Genomic DNA, 7,941 nt, shown 5'->3' with positions numbered 1-7,941 from the left:
CAAAAGAGCTACGCTGACATTAAAAGAAAAGATATAGAATTTGAAATTGAAGGGATGGTCATGCTTAAAGTTGCACCTTGGAAAGGCGTTGTTCGATTTGGTAAACGAGGGAAATTAAATCCAAGGTATATTGGACCATTCAAGATTATTGATCGTGTCGGACCAGTAGCTTACCGACTTGAGTTACCTCAACAACTCGCGGCTGTACATAACACTTTCCACGTCTCGAATTTGAAGAAATATTTTGCTAAAGAAGATCTCACTATTCCGTTAGATGAAATCCAAATCAACGAAAAACTCCAATTCATCGAAGAACCCGTCGAAATAATGGATCGTGAGGTTAAAAGACTTAAGCAAAACAAGATACCAATTGTTAAGGTTCGATGGAATGCTCGTAGAGGACCTGAGTTCACCTGGGAGCGTGAAGATCAGATGAAGAAGAAATACCCGCATCTATTTCCAGAAGATTCGTCAACACCTTCAACAGCTTAAAATTTCGGGACGAAATTTATTTAACGGGTAGGTACTGTAGTGACCCGAACTTTTCCATGTTTATATATATTAATTGAGATTGATATTTACATGATTAAATCTTTCCAACATGTTAAGCAATCAAACTTGTTAAGACTTGATTAATTGAAATATGTTTCATATAGACAATTGACCACCCAAGTTGACCGGCGATTCACGAACGTTAAAATTTGTAAAAATGACATGACGATATATATATGGGTATACATATGGTTAACATGAGATTATGATAAGTAAGTATCTCCATAAGTATATTAACAATGAGTTATATACATATAAACAAGACTACTAACTTAAGGATTTCGAAACGAGACATATATGTAACGATTATCGTTGTAACGACATTTAAATGTATATATATCATATTAAGATATATTAATATATCATAATATCATGATAATATAATAATTTAACATCTCATTAGATATAATAAACAATGGGTTAACAACATTAATTGAGATCGTTAACTTAAAGGTTTCAAAACAATACTTACATGTAACGACTAACGATGACTTAACGACTCGGTTAAAATGTATATACATGTAGTGTATTTAGATGTATTAAAATACTTTTGGAAGACTTCAAGACATATATCAAAACACTCATACTTAACGAAAATGGTTACAGTTACTTTTCCATTCTTTTCTTTCATCAAGAATTCTAGTCGTATTCTTACCCGTATTATACACAGCTTCAAAACGTACTTACTATGAGTATATACCAATAGGAACTAGCATGGGATTCCACTCTTGATTATGTCATGTATGACTAATCCATTTTAACTTCTACCATGAACTAGTCAACTAACTAGAACTCCTTTTAACCCCACTCACCACTCACCAATTACCACTCATCATTCACTCCATTTCACTTCCAATTCTCTTTCTAATTCTCTCTCAACACACACACACACACACACACATTATTATGAACGTATTTTTCCAGTAGTTAATCATCATCTTCATCAAAAATCACTTCAAGAATCAAGCTATAATCATCATAGGAAGAACACTTCAAGAACACTTCAAAAATCCCTTCAAGTTTACTAATTTACTTCCAAGCTTTCTAATCCATTCCAAGTAATCATCTAAGATCAAGAAACCTTTGTTATATACAGTAGGTTATCTTTCTTATTCAAGGTAATATTCATATTCAAACTTTGATTCAATTTCTATAACTATAAACTATCTTAATTCGAGTAAAAATCTTACTTGAACTTGTTTTTGTGTCATGATCCTACTTCAAGAACTTTCAAGCCATCCAAGATCCTTTGAAGCTAGATCATTTCTTGTCACTTCAAGTAGGTTTACCTACTAAACTTGAGGTAGTAATGATGTTCATAACATCATTCGATTCATATATATAAAACTATCTTATTCGAAGGTTTAAACTCGTAATCACTAGAACATAGTTTAGTTAATTCTAAACTTGTTCGCAAACAAAAGTTAATCCTTCTAACTTGACTTTTAAAATTAACTACACACATGTTATATATCTATATGATATGCTAACTTAATGATTTAAAACCTGGAAACACGAAAAAACACCGTAAAACCGGATTTACGCCGTCGTAGTAACACCGCGGGCTGTTTTGGGTTAGTTAATTAAAAACTATGATAAACTTTGATTTAAAAGTTGTTATTCTGAGAAAATGATTTTTATTATGAACATGAAACTATATCCAAAAATTATGGTTAAACTCAAAGTGGAAGTATGTTTTCTAAAATGGTCATCTAGACGTCGTTCTTTCGACTGAAATGACTACCTTTACAAAAATGACTTGTAACTTATTTTTCCGACTATAAACCTATACTTTTTCTATTTAGATTCATAAAATAGAGTTCAATATGAAACCATAGCAATTTGATTCACTCAAAACGGATTTAAAATGAAGAAGTTATGGGTAAAACAAGATTGGATAATTTTTCTCATTTTAGCTACGTGAAAATTGGTAACAAATCTATTCCAACCATAACTTAATCAACTTGTATTGTATATTATGTAATCTTGAGATACCATAGACACGTATACAATGTTTCGACCTATCATGTCGACACATCTATATATATTTCGGAACAACCATAGACACTCTATATGTGAATGTTGGAGTTAGCTATACAGGGTTGAGGTTGATTCCAAAATATATATAGTTTGAGTTGTGATCAATACTGAGATACGTATACACTGGGTCGTGGATTGATTCAAGATAATATTTATCGATTTATTTCTGTACATCTAACTGTGGACAACTAGCTGTAGGTTACTAATGAGGACAGCTGACTTAATAAACTTAAAACATCAAAATATATTAAAAGTGTTGTAAATATATTTTGAACATACTTTAATATATATGTATATATTGTTATAGGTTCGTGAATCAACAGTGGCCAAGTCTTACTTCTCGACGAAGTAAAAATCTGTGAAAGTGAGTTATAGTCCCACTTTTAAAATCTAATATTTTTGGGATGAGAATACATGCAGGTTTTATAAATGATTTACAAAATAGACACAAGTACGTGAAACTACATTCTATGGTTGAATTATCAAAATCGAATATGCCCCTTTTTATTAAGTCTGGTAATCTAAGAATTAGGGAACAGACACCCTAATTGACGCGAATCCTAAAGATAGATCTATTGGGCCTAACAAACCCCATCCAAAGTACCGGATGCTTTAGTACTTCAAAATTTATATCATATCCGAAGGGTGTCCCGGAATGATGGGGATATTCTTATATATGCATCTTGTTAATGTCGGTTATCAGGTGTTCACCATATGAATGATTTTTATCTCTATGTATGGGATGTGTATTGAAATATGAAATCTTGTGGTCTATTATTATGATTTGATATATATAGGTTAAACCTATAACTCACCAACATTTTTGTTGACGTTTTAAGCATGTTTATTCTCAGATGATTATTAAGAGCTTCCGCTGTCGCATACTTAAATAAGGACGAGATTTGGAGTCCATGCTTGTATGATATTGTGTAAAAACTGCATTCAAGAAACTTATTTTGTTGTAACATATTTGTATTGTAAACCATTATGTAATGGTCGTGTGTAAACAGGATATTTTAGATTATCATTATTTGATAATCTACGTAAAGCTTTTTAAACCTTTATTGATGAAATAAAGGTTATGGTTTGTTTTAAAATGAATGCAGTCTTTGAAAAACGTCTCATATAGAGGTCAAAACCTCGCAACGAAATCAATTAATATGGAACGTTTTTAATCAATAAGAACGGGACATTTGAAATTATGTACAAGGACACTTGGTATAATTGATAACAAAATATTAAAACCTTGGGTTACACTCAGTCGACATCCTGGTGTAATTATTAAACAAAGTATTAAAATCTTGTTACAGTTTAAGTCCCCAATTAGTTGGAATATTTAACTTCGGGTATAAGGATAATTTGACGAGGATACTCGCACTTTATATTTATGACTGATGGACTGTTATGGACAAAAACCAGACGGACATATTAAATAATCCAGGACAAAGGACAATTAACCCATGGGCATAAAACTAAAATCAACACGTCAAACATCATGATTACGGAAGTTTAAATAAGCATAATTCTTTTATTTCATATTTAATTTCCTTTATTTTATATTTAATTGCACTTCTAATTATCGCATTTTTATTGTTATTGTATTTAATTGCACTTTTAATTATCATACTTTTTAATTATCGCAAGTTTATTTTATCGCACTTTTATTATTCGCAATTTTATTATCGTTATTTACTTTACGCTTTAATTTAAGTCTTGTATTTATTTTTAATATTTTACATTTGGTTTTAACTGCGACTAAAGTTTTAAAATCGACAAACCGGTCATTAAACGGTAAAACCCCCCTTTATAATAATAATATTACTTATATATATATTTGTATTTTTATAAAAGTAAACTAATATAGCGTTAAGCTTTGTTTAAAGATTTTCCCTGTGGAACGAACCGGACTTACTAAAAACTACACTACTGTACGATTAGGTACACTGCCTATAAAGTGTTGTAGCAAGGTTTAAGTATATCCATTCTCTAAATAAATAAATATCTTGTGTAAAATTGTATCGTATTTAATAGTATTTCCTGCTAAAATTAATAGCTATTTTATATACACCTCGCACGACATCAAGTTATTTTTGGCGCCGCTGCCGGGGAACTCTTAAACGCCGGAAGCGCAACGCTAATATAAAAAAAAAAGTTTTTTAGTTTACTTTTATTAAAAGTCGTTTTTATAAAAATACGTTTTAAATATTCGAAAATATAAAAAGAAAAACAAAAATATAAGTATTTTTAAGATTTTGTTAAATATTTAAGTTTTATAAAGTTTCTTTATTTTTATATAAGTTTTATTTAAGTATTTTGTTTTTATTTAAAACATATAAAAAAAAATTTTAATATATATAAATCTATTTTTAAGATATTTTTAAATTTATAAAGTAGTTCTATTTTTATTTAAGTTTTTAAATATAAGTTTTTATTATATAAATATTTTGATATAAACATAAAATATTAAACAGAAAATATAAAAAAAAAAAACGTCAAGTTTTAAACTGTTCCAGAGTTGAAAACTGGAACCCCGCGACTCGCGGGGTTTGCAGCTTCGATAACCGCGACTCGCGGAGCCGTCTGACACGGGCACACAGTAACCCTAATTTGGCATTTATTACGGAATTTTAATTATTATTATTAATTAATTATTATTTAGGGTTAATTAATTTATTATTTAGTTTAAAGATTTAATTAATTTGTAATAATTATTTTTAATTAGTTTAATTAAATTGTAAAATTAGTAGTTTTAATAAATAAATAATATAAAAATAATATTTTTATAAAAATTGTATTTTTTACAACTTTTTGTATATTTTTATAATTTGTCCCTTTTTAATCGTTTTAGCGTAATATTTGTATTTTTAGCTCATATTTAGTTTTAAACTTAGTTTTTGCCATAGTTATTTTTACTTCTAGATTTTTAGGCTTTGCCGTAGAATTCCTTAAGTGCTTTTTCTTTAGACTAAGATTTAGGTGCTTTAGAATTTTGCGACGCCTTTTTAAGTTTTAGTTTCTTTTTAAGTTATTTCCATTTAGGATTTAGTTTTTCCTGTAAGCTTTAATATTTTTAGACGACTTTTACCTATGTATCAATTATCATTCCAATTAGTAATCTCAATTTGCGATTATAATTTTAAGTTAGTTGTAGTAATAAGGTTAGGTTAGTCAAGTGTTTTTAAGTTTTATAAGTTTCTTTTATTTTTCCGTCGCCTTTTATCTTTCTTTCTTATTTTTCTTTTTCGATCTTTTTCGACGAACTCTTTTTCTTTCTTATTTCTCGCTATTCTAGTTTTTAGGACATAGATTTTTATTCTACTTCTTATCTAAATTTCTTAAAATTACGAAAATTTATTTTAAGTGGTTAAATTGATAGACATCAAAATTTTCTGGTTCGTAGTAATAGTTGGATTTGTACGTGGACCGGGTTATTGGAGCCAAACAGTCCTCAATTATATTGAGGCCAAACGAATCCTGCCCCTCTGCTGCATCTTTTGGCTATTCGAAACGTGGGCAAAATCAGAAAAGTCTATTGATTGGATAACTTATTATAATTTTTCTTTCTTTTTAAAAACTAATAGGATATTCAGTGAATGCACCGAGCAAGACGTTCACCACCTTTTGTACGTTCACCACCTGTAACTAGATCAAGACATTTAGCAAATATTACTGCCGTTGATTTTTCTTTAGAATCGTCATCCAGTCGACCAAGTACTCCAGTTCAATTTTTCGATAATCCATTTTTTGAACCCGACCTCACAATTGAGAATCCGGAGAATATTCAGGAACGATTCATAGATCCTGAACCACTAAACTTTCCTCCGGAACCACCAATCATACAAACAGAGATTGTTGAGGAACGAACCATTAAATCAGAATCCTCTAGTGATTCCGATTCAACAAATTCAATTATGGAGAATCTGGAACCTTTAAGTATGGAAGACCGAATGAGAGCTAAACGCACTGGCCAAGGTCACGCAATTACTCATCCAGACATTAATGCGCCAGATTATGAAATCAAAGGACAAATTCTACACATGGTGACTAATCAATGCCAATTTAGTGGTGCGCCGAAGGAAGATCCAAATGAACATCTACGTACCTTTAATAGGATCTGCACACTATTTAAAATCCGAGAAGTGGAGGATGAACAAATATATCTCATGTTATTTCCCTGGACTTTAAAGGGAGAAGCCAAAGATTGGTTGGAATCGTTACCTGAAGGGGCGATCGATACATGGGACGTTTTAGTTGAAAAATTTCTTAAACAATTCTTTCCGGCATCTAAAGCCGTAAGACTTCAAGCAGAAATTGTTACGTTCACACAGAAGCCGAATGAAACTCTATATGAGGCGTGGACAAGATTTGGAAAGTTATTAAGAGGATGTCCGCAACATGGTTTAGACACCTGTCAAATAGTACAAATATTTTACCAAGGATGCGACATCACTACAAGGAAAGACATAGATATAGCAGCTGGTGGTTCTATTATGAAGAAAACCGAAACTGATGCTTACAAAATTATTGATAACACTGCTTCCCACTCACATGAGTGGCAACAAGAAAAAGATATCGTTAGATCATCTAAAGCAGCTAGAGCCGATTCTAGCCATGACTTAGATTCCATTTCCGCAAAGATAGATGTTGTGGAGAGACGAATGGAAAAGATGACTAAGGATATTCACTCAATACGAATTAGTTATGAGCAGTGTGGAGGACAACATTTGACAAAAGATTGTCTGAGTATTGAATTAACAATGGAACAAAGAGAGAATATTTCATACATAAACCAAAGGCCTGGAAATAATTATCAGAATAATTATCAACCGCCAAGACCGATTTACAATCAAACCCAGAATTATAACAGAAATATTCCATACAACAACCAACAAGGTCCTAGCAATCAACAAGTATCCAATAATACTTACAATCAGCAAAGACCTAATTTTCAAAACAAACCACCACAACAAACCGATGATAAAAAGCCGAATTTAGAAGATATGATGACGAAGCTAGTTGAGACTCAAACGCAGTTTTTCACATCTCAGAAACAAACCAATGAATAAAATGCTCAAGCATTTAGAAATCAACAAGCTTCTATTCAAAATCTGGAACAAGAAGTAAGTAACCTAGCAAGGTTAATAGGTGAAAGAAAACCGGGAAGTCTACCTAGTGATACAAACGCTAACCCCCGAAATGAAACAGCTAAAGCCATTACCACAAGAAGTGGTACAATACTTAAACCACCTGAAATACCTGTAACTTCTGATGAAGCTATTCCTACTCCACAAGAACCACAACCTGATCAAGATAAGGAAAAAGAACCGGTAGTTGAAAAGGTTAATGAAG

The sequence above is a fragment of the Rutidosis leptorrhynchoides genome, chromosome 9 (genome assembly GCF_046630445.1).
Source record: "Rutidosis leptorrhynchoides isolate AG116_Rl617_1_P2 chromosome 9, CSIRO_AGI_Rlap_v1, whole genome shotgun sequence".
In the NCBI taxonomy this organism is placed as follows: domain Eukaryota; kingdom Viridiplantae; phylum Streptophyta; class Magnoliopsida; order Asterales; family Asteraceae; genus Rutidosis; species Rutidosis leptorrhynchoides.
Note: the sequence above shows the minus strand (reverse complement) of the source record.